Source organism: Bubalus bubalis, chromosome X, assembly GCF_019923935.1.
Source record: "Bubalus bubalis isolate 160015118507 breed Murrah chromosome X, NDDB_SH_1, whole genome shotgun sequence".
NCBI lineage: Eukaryota > Metazoa > Chordata > Mammalia > Artiodactyla > Bovidae > Bubalus > Bubalus bubalis.
The window spans coordinates 141,478,489-141,495,405 of record NC_059181.1 but is presented as its reverse complement, the minus strand read 5'-3'; the positions used below and the strand labels follow the sequence as shown (position 1 = coordinate 141,495,405).

Sequence of the window (16,917 nt, the reverse complement as noted above, 5' to 3'; positions counted from 1 at the left end):
TAAGATAATGCCAGTAAACCGTGTATTAGGGTCCCTGACGTATACCAGGCCCTGTATAAGTTATGAGATTTTCACAATCAGAAAAGATAAGTGATTTTCTTCATAATTTGCACAGGTAAAGCCAACACCTAAACTGAGCACTTTCCTCTTTAATGAATGACGCCAGACTGTGACCTTGAGCACATTGTATTACCTCTGTCCCTCAGTTTCGAGACATCGAAAATGGAGATCACAGTGGTATCTATCTTATAGGGTGGTTAAGAGAAATGGATTGATATGTGTAAATCACATAGAATGATGCTTGCGCTCATAGTATGCCATAAGGGTCAGCTTTTGTTATTTTTCTCCTGGGCTCACAGACTGCTAACTAGTGGTTTAAAAGAACAACAACAACAAAAAGCCCTAATAAACCGATGAAAATTTAAAGATCTCCTTCAGGTAGCTATTTTTCCCGTCTAAAAAATAAAGAGGGGAGCAGTGGATTTCCATTGTTTTGATCCGCTACCGTTTCGATGGTGTTTCACCATTTTTTTTTTTTCCGACCTCAATGGCAACATTAGATTGTAATCCTCAAGAAAACGGGAACCGCATTTGATGTAACACTTTATCCCGTTTGAAAGTGTTAGTCGCGCAGTCCTGTCCGACTCTTTGGGATTGCATGGACTTACGCCTGTCAGGCTCCTCTGTCCGTGGGATTTTACAGGCAAGAACACGGGAGTGGGTTGCTATTTTCTTCTCCAGGGGATCTTCCTGACCCAGGAATCGAACCCGTGTTTCCTGTGTTGCAGACGGATTCTTTACCCTCTGAAGTGAGTGAATGAGTGAGTGAAGTTGCTCAGTCGTGTCCGACTCATTGCGACCCCATGGACTGTAGCCCATCAGGCTCCTCCATCCATGGGATTCTCCAGGTAAGAGTACTGGAGTGGGGGGTGCTATTTCCTTACCCTCTGAACATGTACCCAATAAGGGTAGACAAAGCAGGACCCTTTGCCCTTTCATCCAGGACCTGTACCCTTGAAAGGGAGAAACTAGAGATTTACATAAGATCCAGAATGTGTATTCCAAATATTTACAGTGTGTTTGAAAACAGGTTCTCCCCCCCACCCCAACCCCTAGCATCATTTCCCACCAACTTCACACACTTACTGATGTGAGGATGAGACTGATGATTGTGTAAGTGACAAAATGTAGTGCCTGTGCAGTATGTCATCATTTTAGATTTCCTCACAAATCCCCATATTTTGCTCTTTTATTCATTCTCTCATCCATGCATTCCTTCTAACACAATTTGATTGAGTAAACATCTGCACAGCTACTAAGTTCCAAACACAAGAAGAGACATAGATCAACTCAATCCCTGACCTTGAACTCATGGTCTAAAAAGGGAGACAGACAAGCAAACAAAAACATTATGATGTGAAATATGCTGTATTAGGTGTGTGCCTGGTACAGATATCCTCTATTATGTACAAAGTACTATGCTAAGGCAGAACGCAACTGTGAATAAGACACAGTCTTTGCCCTCAACTCTTTACAGTGTACCAAGGTTAAGATGAATAGCTGTGATAGGGGATAGACTATAGCAAGTGCCTTTACAGTGGAAAGGAAGTGCAAGGAGAGTTCAGGAGAAGAAGAGATCAGTGACCCCAGTTAGTTTCAGGTCCCAGGTCTGGTAACTAGTTCCAGTTAGCCTGACTGATAGGTGCAACCTGTTATTTCAAGGGCTACAGAAAGGAGTCAGATGGTGATAACTTGCTTTTAACAATGCCTGAGGATGGAACATCAGATCTCTTAATCTCTTACTGATTCACCAGCATACTCCCACCCAATACTCTTTCTTTTCCTCTCACTTTTTCTTCAGGCTCTAGGTCTGGTTTTTTGTACCTGATTCTCAGCAAAATCTTTAACTTCCTGACTTATTTAGTGTAGGGCTATCTGAGCTACGCTCCTTTATCTTGTACACCCATCCTCTCTGGCTTCCTTCAAGATGCAGATAGAGAATCGTCCTTCCTGCTTTTTAAAGTTAAAGCTGTAGGTTTAATCACATTGTTTCTGTACTCTGGAGGAACTGATTCCCTACTTATTTTCTGCTTCAGCAGCATCAATTGCCCTGCTCTCATTTACCTTCACTGCCAGACTCTACCTGCACTGGTAGACTGTGTTATTTCCCTCAAATTGCTCTCCCATCACTCATTCAGCAAGCATTTGCAGATATTTTCTATATGCCAGGTATTATGCCAGACATTGCATGTTTGAAAAGGTGTAAGACACAGCTCCTGCCTTCAAGGAATTCTCAGTCTAATGAGAAAGACAGAATTTCTTTCTGTCTGTAGGTGAAATGCTACAATAGAATTACATACCTCCAAGATTTATGGACTCTGTCCAGTGGAGCAGGAAATACATCCCTGCAGAGGAAATGTTTTGAGTTGAGTCTTAAAAGACAGGTCCTGGTCTAGAAAAATCTGGATCCCATCTTCATGACTCTTCTGTCTTCATTCTTTACATCTTTGTTACATTTGACTCTTTAGGCCATTTACTTGTTCTGAAACGTTCACCTTCCTTGTCTTGTAACAGGGACTCTGACTCTGGCTTTCTGGCTGTTATTTCAGTCTCTTTTGTAGGTTTCCCTTCTTCTCTTTTTAAATGCAGGCTTCTGCCTAGACAATCCTATACCCTCCCCTGGTCTATCTACTGTTCTATAAGCCCATGTGTGTGCTAAGTTGCTTCAGTCATGTCCAACTCTTTGCAACCCTGTGGACTGCAGCCTGCCAGCCTTCTCTATTCCATGGGATTCTCCAGGCAGGAATACTGGAGTGAGTTGCCATTTCCTTCTCCAGGGGCTCTTCCCACCCCAGGGATTGAACCTGCATCTTTTATGTCTCCTGTACTGGCAGGCAAGCTTCTTTACCACTAGCGCCACCTGGGTTGAACCCAGGTCTCCCGCATTGCAGGCAGATTCTTTACCAGCTGAACCACAAGGGAAGCCCCAACCCAGGAATTGAACTTGGGTCTCATGCATTGCAGGCAGATTCTTTACCATCTGAGCTATCAGGGAAGCCCTGTATCAGCCCAGCCGGTCTTAAACTTTGGAGGTGAGAATTATCTGAGGAGTTAGTTAAAAATGCAGAATTTTTGGCACCCCCTCCTCTGAGGATTCTGAAGGTTTGGGTCCAGGAATCTGTGTTCTTAAACTGGCCAGATAGCCGGATGTGGATATGCTGGGGATCACACATTAAGAAACTTCCCTGCATTCTTTTTTTGTAGAACAGATACTATCTCTTGACTTTCACTAACTTGTAAACAACCATTTAGCAACTGCGCTTGCTCTGCTTAGATCAGCCCTGTCCTTGAGCTTAAATCACTAAGTCCAATATAAGCAAATTCATCCTCTCCAGCAACTACAAAGTACTTTTTCTTCCATCTTCAGTGTTTTTGTGTAAGATACCACTAGCATTTCTGCTCCTGCCTAAACCAAAGGCTAAATTCGCCTAGTGCCATGACCTCCCTTCTAGCTGTAATCAACACCAGTGGATTATGCATTCATTCATTAAGTACCTATTGATTACCTACTACATTGTTAGATAAATATGGACATGGTCCATTTGGGTCGAGTGGGGGAGACAGACAGTAATCAATTAATCACATAAACCAGTGTAAAATTATAATTATGACAAATTTTGCACAACTTGTTCAAAAAAGCAAATGTCCCTTATATGAAACTTAAGTCTATTTGCATTTTGTATATTGGATACATATTTTTTTATTCTTTATTTTTAAAGTGGATGAATTAAGCATTTGAAATGTTTCTGTGAAAAAAATACAGTGCTATGTATTTGTGTGAGATGAGTCAGAAGACCTGAGTTTGAATTGCTGGCCTGCCACCAACTAGCAGAGTTACCTCAGGTTATTCATTTGGCTTTGTTTACACATCAGTCAGATGAGATTACTGTTACTTGAAAAATTGATTGCAGGTTACTTGCAAGATTACTGTTACTTGCAAGGACAGATAATGAGGTACAGGAGTGTTCTTGCCCAATAAATATGAAGGACAATTTTGTATCCCTGAACTGCCATATCATCTGCTTGATCTACCTGCTGACATAGGCTCCCAGCACTTGGTCACTATACTCTTCTACGGTAAAGCATCTGTCTACAATGCAGGAGACCCGGGTTCGATCCCTGGGTCGGGAAGATCCCCTGGAGAAGGAAATGGCAATCCACTCCAGTACTATTGCCTGGAAAATCCCATGGACAGAGGAGCCTGGTAGGCTGCAGTCCATGGGGTCGCAAAGAGTCGGACATGACTGAGCGACTTCACTTTTCACTTTCGCTTTTCACTCTTCTACTTAGTTTTTGTTGTTGTTGTTATTGTTTCAACTTCCACTTAGTGTGTTGATGAGCCTTTATAATACTGTTAACTCTCTCCACCCTATGGAGCTATTCTGGTACCGAAGTGAGGAGATGGGGGCCTTGAGGGCCCCCATCCTTGAGGAATTCCCCATTCCTTGAGGGAATTTGTATAGATCTCTTTCCCTAGTTTAGCAATTTGAAGCTGAATGTGGAGAATGGACAATGGAAAAGAGAGTAGAAAATGGAGAATGGGAAAGAGACTGTAATGAAGAACAGGAAGAAGTGAAGTTGGAATGGGATGACATCATCTCAAGAGTTTGTTAATAATACAGCAGCCCAAGCCCCTACCCCAAGAATTCTGGCATAGGTATGAAATGAGGCCCAGCAACTATATTTTTAGCAAGTTCCCCAGGTAAAAAACTGTGATAGATAGAAAAGTTTGAGAACAACTGACCTATAGCCATCAAGCTGAAAGCAAGAAAAAAAACACAAACACTTATCACTTGGGCAATTCATCAGTTTCACCTGACTGCCCAAGAGATTTCATTCTGATAAATATCATTCTTACACATAGATGTTAGTGAGGACACGTGCTTATAACTGGCTTTGCCATTGGGTCCCAGGTGATCTTAAACATTGTGGTTCTGTGGCCGGCCCTATTTTGGCTGTTGGCTAAGTAGCATGATCAGACAAGTCTACACTAATCTCACATATTATAATAATGTTTTAAAACAAGAAGAATTGTATATGAATAAGATTTGTGGGGAGCTAACATTCACAATGAGATATAGTCTGAGCCAGAAGACAAAAAACAAATGGTCTGGACAAAAATCCTGGTTTCAGGTTAACTTTTCAGTGCCTTAATTTCCTCATCTGTACACTGAAGATGATGGAAGTGCCTGTCTCAAGGATTTTTTTTAGGATGGCTGGAGATAATCCACATATAGCATCTGGCACAGTTCCTGGCCCACAGAACTCAATAAGCATTAGAGCTAGCTTTCTGGGCAGCAGTATGGAGTGTTCCACTTAATGAGCAGCTGTAGTAGTCTTCAGTTTTTCTGATAAGTGGAATGGAGAGACAAAAGACTTTTCTGCTGTATTTGCTTCCTACAACTCCTTTGACAGCTTTCTTGGACTTGCTAGGACCTAGCAGCCTTCAAACTCTAGTTCAGTTGTCAGCCCTTAGCTTCCCGAAGCTTTAATTACCCTTCCACTGGGTGAAGCTCCCATCCTCTGTTTCCACAGCATCCTGGCCAGACCTTGAGCTCGTCATTTTCCACCTTGTATTGGAGTTATTCGTACTTCTGTCTCTCCCACTAGACAGTGAGCTCTTGGGGAGAACAGGCCATGTCCTATTCATTTTTCTACCCTTTGCACCTAGCACAGTGCTTGCCCCATAAATGTTTACTGAACTTTCTCAGAGGAACATGCTAGGGAGCCAATGGTTACTACTTTGGGAAGACTTTTTCCTGTCTGAGACTGCTGTCTTTATTATTTTGTTTATTTATTTGGCTGCACTGGGTCTTAGTTGGGGCATGCAGATCTTTAGTTGTGACCTGTGGGATCTAGCTCCCTAACCAGGGATTGAACCCAGGCCCCCTGCATCGGGAGTGCAGTCTTTGCCGCTGGACCACCAGAGAAGTCTCTGAGACTGCTGTCTTGTACTCTGGGCCTTGGCTCCTACACCTTTCTGTTGTGCTGAGAATCATTCAATGCAATTTAGCAATTAATTATATACTGTATACACTATACTATTTTAATTGCTTCATATGTTAATGTACCGCTTATTTCCTCTTCCCTCAGGCATTAAGAGAAAACAGGGCTATAAATGGGAAGTGGATAATCTAGCTGGGAGCCACACCCAGGTGTCAGTCAGGCCTGCTTATTGAATGCCCAGGGTGATACTATCAATCACCAGAGGTGAATGCAAATGAAAAAGTAGCATAATTTACCACAAGTGCCTAGAACACTTAGGCACTCAGTATTTGTTAAATGAATGAGCAATTTTGTGAAAAACAGTAGTTTTTCAAGTAGTTTTTCAAATGAAAAACTTGATTAGACTAGAAATCAGGAGCCCTGGCTTCCAAACTTCATTTTGAACTTGAAAAGTCACTTCATCTTCCTGGGACACCTTTTCTTGTTCTAAAAAAATATGAAATCAGACTAGATTATCTTTAAGATCTCTTCTAGTTTTAATATGCAGTTCTGCCTAATAGTTAGGCTCCTCAAGGGTAAACCTGGTAGATATTACCTCTTATCTTCTCCATGGCACCTAGCACAGTGGTGAGCACACAGGAGGACTTGAGAAATACTCAAAGTCAGAAACTTCACCAAGATATTTTTTTTTACCAAGATATTTTTTTAAAAAGCACAACCAATGGACTCCAAGTGTGCCATGAAACATGCCTCATCTCTAAAAATGGGACCTCAAAAAAGTAGGAGAAAACCTGGAAACCTGAATTGTTGCATTGCAAAATCATTAAAATATTTAGGATTTGGAAGCCTAACTTAGGCTCCAGTTGACAATGCAGTGATTTCCTTTCCTTAATCCAAGTGAAAACTTGAGTGCATGTGGGATACAATTACAGCTTGATCTTAGACTCTGTTCTCTCTCTTACTTGGTAATCATCCACCTCACCACTTTATTTACCACCCACTGGGATTGACAGCACACTCATTTAGCTCTCTAGCCAAAACATCTCTCCTCTGAATTCTAGGGCCATATATCCAACTGCCTATTTGAAATTGCCTAGTCACCTCAAAAGCATCTCAGACTCAGTATGTCTCAAACAGAACTCGTTATCTTCTCCCTATAACCTTGGTACTGGTCCACTGTTTGCCAACTCACTGACCGGTACCTCTGTCCACCAGTTCTGCAGGCCAGAGATCAAGAAGTCATCCTTGACACCTCCCTCTATTTCACTCCCCACACTCACCTCTAGTCTATCAATAATCATGGTAATTTTGACTCCTAATGATCTCTAAAATCAGCCTACTCTGTTATCTCTACTGCTTCTACCATTTCCAACCTGGACCACTCCACCAGTTTACTGACTTGGCTATCTGATTTAATTTTCTCTCTTCCAATCTATCTCCAACACTCCTGCAAGTATCATTAATCCATGTATTCACCAAAAAATATTTATTAAAAAAAGAAAAAGAAAAAAAATATTTATTGAGTACCTACAAGTGATGTGCCAAGCACTCAGGATATAGCAGTGTACAAAACAAGCAAAAATTCCTATTTTCATGGAGTTTGCATTTTAGCAAAAGAGACACACACTAAAAATAATATGTAGGGACTTTCCTGGTGGTCCAGTGGTTGAGACTTCGCCTTCCAGTGCAGGGGTTACAGGTTCGATCCCTGGTCAGGGAACGAAGATCCCACGTGCCTCGGGGCCAAAAAAGCCAAAATATAAAACAGAAACAACGTTGTAACAATTCAATAAAAGATTTTTAAAAATAAAAATAATATGGAGAATACATAGTATGGGGAATTTACTTCCAGCGTGATGAATTAAGAAAGTTAACAAGTCTTCTCCACCCAAAGCAACTATGAAGCTTTACAAAACTATCAAAAACAGACCTTTCAGTGCTCTGGAAAGCTGCCAAAGACATAACAGGGTGACCAATTATACTGATCTTCTTGGTTCTGTCCCAGTTTCAGCACTGAAAGTCCTACATCCCAGGAAACTCTTTCCCAGTATGCAAAATCAGTTTTCAGCAATGGCTGCCCAGGTTTGAGGGAAAGGTACCAAACTCATACTATGGCTCCAAACACAGGGGCTGAAAGCAATGCTATTTTCAGTGTCCAGTGAATATGGTAGCAATCTACCCCTAGTCACTGTTGCTGTTTTTAATCCTGACCACTGATATTGGCAACCATGATTCACTGTTCACAATATCCCATCATTCATTGTTGTAACAGTCAGAGAGATGCAACTTTAAGTTTGCAGTTTATATACATTGTAGTCATGATTTGTAACATTCTGTCTTTGACTTTGCCTGTGGATTAACTGTTGTGATTTGTATGGAGATAGTGGCACTGTAATTTTTTTTAAAAAAATTTATTTTTTGTTGGGATATAGACAATGTTGTGATAGTCTCAAGTGAACAGTGAAGGGACTCAGCCATACATATACATGTATCCATTCTCCCCACAATGGGCTTCCCTCATAGCTCAGTTGGTAAAGAATCCACCTGCAATGCAGGAGACCCCAGTTTGATTCCTGGGTCAGGAAGATCTGCTGGAGAAGGGATAGGCTACCCACTCCAGTATTCTTGGGCTTCCCTTGTGGCTCAGCTGGTAAAGAATCTGCCCGCAATGTGGGAGACCTGGGTTCAATCCCTGGGTTGGGAAGATCTTCTGGAGAAGGGAAAGGCTACCCACTCCAGTAATCTGGCCTGGAGAAAGTCACAGAGTTGGACATGACTGAGTGACTTTCACTCACTATTCTCCCCCAAACTCCCCTCCTATCCAGGCTGCCACATAACATTGAGCAGAGTTCTATGTGCTATTCAGTAGGTCCTTCTTGGTTATCCATTTTAAAATAGCAGTGTAGTGGTACTTTAATTTTAAACTTTATGAACATTGTGTTCTAAGTGTTCAGATAAAGAAAATGAGAACAATTACAATACCAACTGCAGCTTGACCCAGAAATTACCGAAAAGGAAGACTAAATAAATGACTATGTTATTTTGATGACAGATGGAAGGACACATACAAATGGATTAGGGAGGTAAACAATGAAAACTACATACTGGATAATAAACTGAAAAGAGTTTGGAACTGAGCATGGCAGAGAAGGAAATGTATAAGCACATATGGAGATTGAATCTCACAGGTGAAAGGTAAGACAGATAAGTGCTTATAAATCAGTCAAAGGCTTTTGGTCTTCCAAAAGGACACCAAAGTTTGGTTGAAACTAGTGGCCACTAATTTACCCTAGGCATATCATAACAAATATGTCTTATTCTATCTTTCCTATCATTGCTCTTTGAATAAAGTTACATTTCCTGATTCTAAGACAGCAGCTAAAATGTCCTGTGGGTGAATGAAAGGGGAAATTTTGGTATAAAATGTTTGGCTCCTAGCAGTCTGGAGTTGATTTTACCGAGGATCTTACAAAGGATCATGCTTTATACAGTAAATCAAATGATGTGTCAAATCATGGCAACTGAAAAATGTTCCTCCTAGCTTTTAGGTACTTTGATTTGAAAAGGAGGCTTTCAAATCATCTTCTTAACTTCTTTGAAGATCATAATGAAGCTTCAAAAAATAATAAGAATAAAAGATTGTTGATATCTATCTTTGATCATTGTTCTGCATATTCAGTAGACAGTGCCAATGTAAATTTTTGAAAGCAGATGGTTTTAGAACTCAAAATAAAATGTCACCCAGTAAAGGGCAGTCAAGTTAAACAGTGCTTCCTCAATTTCTTATGAAAATTCTAACTTATTTGGAATCCAATTTTGATTTCACAATTTCAAATTTCCTCTGTACTTTTTTTGCCCTGAGAACAAGGGTTAACTTCTGAGTAAAAATTAGTAATTATGAGTAATTAGTAATTATGAGTAAAAAATAGACATTTTAGGCATGGATAAGCCCATACAATGAATTTGTAGATACAAAGGACCTGACTGGCAAACAGCTAGTCTAACAAAAGTAGCTTGAAGATACAAAGTGAATGAATGTACATTTTTGGAGAGTTGGAAAATAATTCCTGCAAGTCTAGCAACCTGTTTCCACTTAGTAAAATCTATGTATTCTGTGCTCAACACTTTTGTTGAGATTATTTTAGCTCTTACAGTTAAGTCTTTGATCAATTTTTGGTTAATTTTTGCATATGGTGGGAGGTAGGGTCCCAACTTGACTCTTTTGCATGTGGATATACTGTTGTCCCAGCACCATTTGTTGAAAACACCATTCTTTCTGCATTGAATGGTCTTGGCACCCTTGTTGGAAATCAATTGACCATAAATGTGAGAGTTTATTTCTGGACTCTCAATGCTCTTCCATTGATCAATATATTTATTCTTTTGTTAGTACCTCACTGTCTTGATTATTAGAGCTTTGCAGAAAATTTTGAAGTTAGGAAATGTGAATCCTCCAACTTTGCTCTTCTTTTGCAAGGTTGTTTTGGCTATTCTGGGTCCTTTGAATTTACAGATGAATTTTAGGATCAGCTTATCAAATTCTGCAACAAAACCAGCTGTGTTCTTGATAAAAGATTGTGTTAAATCTATAAATCAATTTGGGAGGTATTTCTATCTTTGCAATATTTAAGTCTTCTGATCTATGAACATGGGGCCATTTTTTATATTTTAGGTTTTTTAATTTCTTTTTTTAATCCAATTTATTTTATTTATTTTTTTACGATTTTTAAAATTTTAATTGGAGGCTAATTACAATATTGTGGTCTTTTTTTGCCATACATTCACATGAATCAGCCACGGGTGTACATGTGTTCCCATCCTGACCCTCCCTCCCACCTCCCTCCCCATCCCCTCCCTCAGGGTCATCCCAGTGCACCAGCCCCGAGTGCCCTGTCTCATGCATCGAACCACAGTTTTCAGTGTAAAAGTCAGCACATCTTTCGTTAAGTTTATTCCTAGGTATTTTATTCTTTTTGATGCCATTGTGGATGGAATCATTTTATTTTTTTAATTGAAGTATCGTTGATTTACAGTGTTGTGTTAATTTCAGCTGTACAGCAAAGTGGTTCCATTATGCATATATATACATTCTTTTTTATATTATTTTCCATTATGGTTTATCACAAGATATTGAATATAGTTCCCTTGCTATACAGTAGGACCTTGTTTTTATCCCTTCTATATATAATACTTTGCATCCTATGGAATTGTTGTCTTAATTTCACTTTCTATTTGATCATTCCTAGTATACAGAAATACATGTGATTTTTGTATTTTAGTTCTATGTCCATGACTTTGCTGAAATCATTTTCTAGTAGGTTTTTAATGTGTTTGTTATAATATGCTATATATAAGATCAGTTCAGTTCAGTCCCTCAGTCGTGTCCAACTCTTTGCGACCCCATGGACTGCAGCACACCAGGCCTCCCTGTCCATCACCACTCCCAGAATTTACTCCAACTCATGTCCATTGAGTAGGTGATGCAATCCAACCATCTCATCTTCTGTCGTCCCTTTCTCCTCCTGCCTTCAATCTTTCCCAGAATCAGGGTCTTTTCAAATGAGTGAGTCCTTCGCATCAGGTGGTCAAAGTATTGGAGTTGCAGCTTCAACATCAGTCCTTTCAATGGATATTCAGGACTGATTTCCTTTAGGATGGGCTGGTTGGATCTTCTTGCAGTCCGAGGGACTCTCAAGAGTCTTCCCCAACACCACAATTCAAAAGCATCAGTTCTTCAGCACTCAGGTTTCTTTACAGTCCAGCTCTCACATCCATACATGACTACTGGAAAACCATAGCTTTGACTAGACAGACCTTTGTTGGCAAAGTAATGTCTCAGCTTTTTAATATGCTGTCTAGGTTGGTCATAACTTTCCTTCCAAGGAGTAAGTGTCTTTTAATTTCATGGCTGCAGTCACCATCTGCAGTGATTTTGGAGCCCCAAAAAATAAAGTCTGCCACTGTTTTCCACTGTTTCTCCATCTGTTTGCCATGAAGTGAGGGGACCGGATGCCATGATGTTAGTTTTCTGAATGTTGAGCTTTAAGCCAACTTTTTCACCCTCCTCTTTCACTTTCATCAAGAAGCTCTTTAGTTCCTCATCACTTTCTGCCATAAGGGTGGTGTCATCTGCATATCTGAGGTTATTGATATTTCTCCCAGCAATCTTGATTCCAGCGTGTGCTTCATCCAACCCAGCGATTCTCAAGATGTACTCTGCATATAAGTTGAATAAGCAGCGTGACAATATACAACCTTGACGTACTCCTTTTCCTATTTGGAACCAGTCTGTTGTTCCATGTCCAGTTACTTTATTGTTGCTTCCTGACCTGCATACAGGTTTCTCAAGAGGCAGGTCAGGTGTTCTGGTATTCCCATCTCTTTCAGAATTTTCCACAGTTTATTGTGATCCACACAGTCAAAGGCTTTGGCATGGTCAAAGCAGAAGTAGATGTTTTTCTGGAACTCTCTTGCTTTTTCAATGATCCAACGATTGTTGGCAATTTGATCTCTGGTTCCTCTGCCTTTTCTAAAACCAGCTTGAACATCTGGAAGTTCACAGTTCACGTATTGCTGAAGCCTGGCTTGGAAAATTTCAGGCATGACTTTACTAGTGTGTGAGATGAGCATTCTTTGGCATTGCCTTTCTTTGGGAATGAAATGAAAACTGACCTTTTCCAGTCATGTGGCCACTTCTGCATTTTCCAAATTTGCTGGCATATTGAGTGCAGCACTTTCACAAAATCTTCTTTTAGGATTTGAAATAGCTGAACTGGAATTTCATCACCTCCTCTAGCTTTGTTCATAGTGATGCTTCCTAAGGCCCACTTGACTTCACATTCCAGGATGTCTGGCTCTAGGTGAATGATCACACCATCATGATTATCTTGGTAGTGAAGATCTTTTTTGTAGAGTTCTTCTGTGTATTCTTGCCACCTCTTCTTAATATCTTCTGCTTCTGTTAGGTCCATACCATTTCTGTCCTTTATCGAGCCCATCTTTGCATGAAATGTTCCCTTGGTATCTCTAATTTTCTTGAAGAGATCTCTAGTCTTTCCCATTCTATTATTTTCCTCTATTTCTTTGCACTGATCACTGAGGAAGGCTTTCTTATCTCTCCTTGCTATTCTTTGGAACTCTGCATTCAAATGGGTATATCTTCCCTTTTCTCCTTTGCTTTTCCCATCTCTTCTTTTCACAGCTATTTGTGAGGCCTTCCCAGACAGCCATTTTGCTTTTTTGCATTTCTTTTTTGGGGGGATGGTCTTGCTCCCTGTCTCCTGTAGAATGTCATGAACCTCTGTCCATATTTCATCAGGCACTCTGTCTATCAGATCTTGTCCGTTAAATCTATTTCCCACTTCCACTGTATAATCGTAAGGGATTTGATTTTGGTCATACCTGAATGGTCTAGTGGTTTTCCCTACTTTCTTCAATTTAAGTCCGAATTTGGCAATAAGGAGTTCATGATCTGAGCCACAGTCAGCTCCCGGTCTTGTTTTTGCTGACTATATAGAGCTTCTCCAAGTTTGGTTGCAAAGAATATAATCAATCTGATTTCGGTGTTGACCATCTGGTAATATCCATGTATAGAGTCTCCTCTTGTGTTGTTGGAAGAGGATGTTTGCTATGACCAGTGCATTCTCTTGGCAAAACTCTATTAGCTTTTGCCCTGCTTCATTCTGCACTCCAAGGCCAAATTTGCCTGTTACTCCAGGTGTTTCTTGACTTCCTACTTTTGCATTCCAGTCCCCTATAATGAAAAGGACATCTTTTTGGGGTGTTAGTTCTAAAAGGTCTTGTAGGTCTTCATAGAACCGTTCAACTTCAGCTTCTTCAGCATTACTGGTCGGGGCATAGACTTGGATTACTGTGATACTGAATGGTTTGCCTTGGAGATGAACAGAGGTCATTCTGTCATTTTTGATATTGCATCCAAATACTGCATTTCAGACTCTTGTTGACTATGATGGCTAGTCCATTTCTTCTAAGGGATTCTAGCCCACAGTAGCAGATATAACGGTCATCTGAGTTAAATTCACCCATTCCAGTCCATTTTAGTTCTCTGATTCCTAATACGTCAATGGTTGCTCTTGCCATCTCCTGTTTGACCACTTCCATTTTGCCTTGATTCATGGACCTAACATTCCAGGTTCCTATGCAATATTGCTCTTTATAGCATCAGACCTTGCTTCCATCACCAGTCACATCCACAAGTGGGTATTGTTTTTGCTGTGGTTCCGTCTCTTCATTCTTTCTGGAGTTATTTCTCCACTGATCTCCAGTAGCATATTGGGCACCTACTGACCTGGGGAGTTCATCTTTCAGTGACCTATCTTTTTGCCCTTTCATGCTGTTCATGGGATTCTCAAGGAAAGAATACTGAAGTGGTTTGCCATTCCCTTAATAAGATCAAATTATCTGCAAATAGAGATAATATTGTTTACTTTTTCATTCCTATCTGGATGCCTAGTTTCCTTGCTAAGGCCTGGTTAGAACCACTAGTACAATATTGAATAGAAGAGATGTTGTTTATGGATGAAAACTTACAACTAGTAGGTAAATAAATTCTGGAAATCTAATACACAATATAGTGAATATAGACAATAATATTGTATTATGATCATCAAACTTGCAAAGAGACTAGATCTTAATTATTCCCACCACAAAAAAGAAATGATAATTATGTGATGTAATAGAGGTGCTAACTATCTCTACAGTGACGATCATATTACTATGTATATATGTATAACACAGTATTATATGTCAAATATATGTCTTTTTAAAAATGTTTATTTATTTAGCTTAGTTGTGGCACATAGTATCCAGTTCCTTGATCAGGGATCGATCCTGGGCCCGCTGCATTGGGAGTGTAGAGTCTTAGCCACTGGACCACAGGGGAGTCCCTACGGCAAATATATTTCAATAAGAAATGTTGAAACATGTGGTTGACTACTATTGACTTGAGCAGACATCCACATTTCATTCCTGATCTTAGGGAAAAACTTTTAATATTTCATCATTAAGTATGATGATAGTTGTGGGTTTTTCAAAGATATTCTTCATCAGGTCAAGAAAGTTTCCTTCAATTCTTAGTTTATTGAGCCCTTTTATCATTAAGGGATGGCAAATTTCACCAAATACTTTTTCTGCATCTATTGAGATGATTATGTTAGCTTTGTCCTTTATTCTATTTATATGGTATATTATTAATACATTAATTGACTTGTGGATATTAAAACAACTTTGGAATCCTGGGATGAATCCCACTTGGTCATGGTGTGTAATTCTTTTTATATGTTGTGGGATTTGATTTGCCAGTATTTTATTGAGGATTTTTGTTTCTGTTTTCATAAGAGATACTGGTTTTTAGCTTTCTTTATTTGCTGTATTTTTGTCTGATTTTGGTGTCAGAGTAATACTGGCCTCATAAAATGAGTTAAGAAGTGTTCCCTCCTCTTTTATTTTTTGGAAGAGTTTGTGGGAAAGTGCTATTAATTCTTCTTTAAATATTTGGTAGAATTCACCAGTGAAGTCTTTTTTGTGTGGGGGTAGGTTTTTTTTATTAATTTATTTTTTATTGAAGGATAATTGCTCTACAGAATTTTGCTGTTTTCTGTCAAACCTCAACATGAATCAGCCATCAGCTCAGTTCAGTTCAGTTCAGTTGCTCAGTCGTGTCCGACTCTGCAACCCCATGAATCGCAGCACGCCAGGCCTCCCTGTCCATCACCAACTCCCGGAGTTCACTCAGACTCACGTCCATCGAGTCAGTGATGCCATCCAGCCATCCCATTCTCTGTCGTCCCCTTCTCCTTCTGCCCCCAATCCCTCCCAGCATCAGAGTCCTTTCCAATGAGTCAACTCTTCGCATGAGGTGGCCAAAGTACTGGAGTTTCAGCTTTAGCATCATTCCTTCCAAAGAACACCCAAGACTGATCTCCTTTAGAATGGACTGCCATAGGTATACATATATCCCCACCCTTTTGAAACTCCCTCCCATCTCCCTCCCCATTCCACCCCTCTAGGTTGATACAGAGCCCCTGTTTGAGTTTCCTGAGCCATAAAGCAAATTCCCATTGACTATCTATAAAAATGACTAATTCAGTCTCTTTGCTTATTTTAGTTCTAGTCATAATTTTCTATTTCCTGTTCTGTCCAGTACAGTAGGTTGTGTCTTTCTAGTAATTTATTCATTTTATCTAAGTTATCTAATTTGTTGGCATATAGTTGTCCAGGTGGTGCAAGTGGTAAAGAACCCGCCTGCCAATGCAGGAGATATAAGAGACATGGGTTCAATCTGTGGTTCAGAAAGATTCCCTGGAGTAGGAAATGGCAAGCCACCCCAGTATTCTTGCCTGGAGAATCCCATGGACAGAGGAGTCTGCCAGGTTACAATCCATAGAGTCTCAAAGAGTTGGACATGACTGAAGTGACTTAGCACACAATTGTTCACAGTATATGCTTATAATCCTTTTTATTTCTGTAAAGTTGGTAGTAATGTCCTCTATTTTATTCTTGTTTTTAGTAAATTTTTTCTTGGATAGTCTAGTTAAATGTTTTTCAATTTCCTTGAACTTTTCAAAGAACCAACTTTTGGTTACATTATTTTTTTTCTATTTTTTCCTATTCTCTATTAATTTCCACTCTACTCTTTATTATTCCCTTCTAATTGCTTTGGGTTTCGAGTTTAGTTTTTTTGTTTGTTTTTTAGTTTCTTAAGGGGGAAAGTTAGGCTATTAATTTGAATCTTTCTTCTTTTTTTACTGTAGGTGGTTTATGGTTTTTCCAGTAGTCATGTATGGATGTGAGAGTTGGACTGTGAAGAAAGCTGAGTGCCGAAGAATTGATGCTTTTGAACTGTGGTGTTGGAGAAGACTCTTGAGAGTCCCTTGGACTGCAAGGAGAACC

At 39.8% G+C, this 16,917-nt stretch overlaps 1 long non-coding RNA gene across 1 annotated transcript; it reads left to right on the top strand.

The window, feature by feature from the left end:
• The first annotated feature begins 846 nt into the window (after positions 1–846).
• On the top strand, positions 847–16,840 carry LOC102401381. The gene is made up of 3 exons (XR_328960.4): positions 847–908; positions 9,059–9,201; positions 16,779–16,840. It is a non-coding gene; the product is annotated as an uncharacterized LOC102401381 (long non-coding RNA).
• The last annotated feature ends 77 nt before the right edge of the window (positions 16,841–16,917 follow it).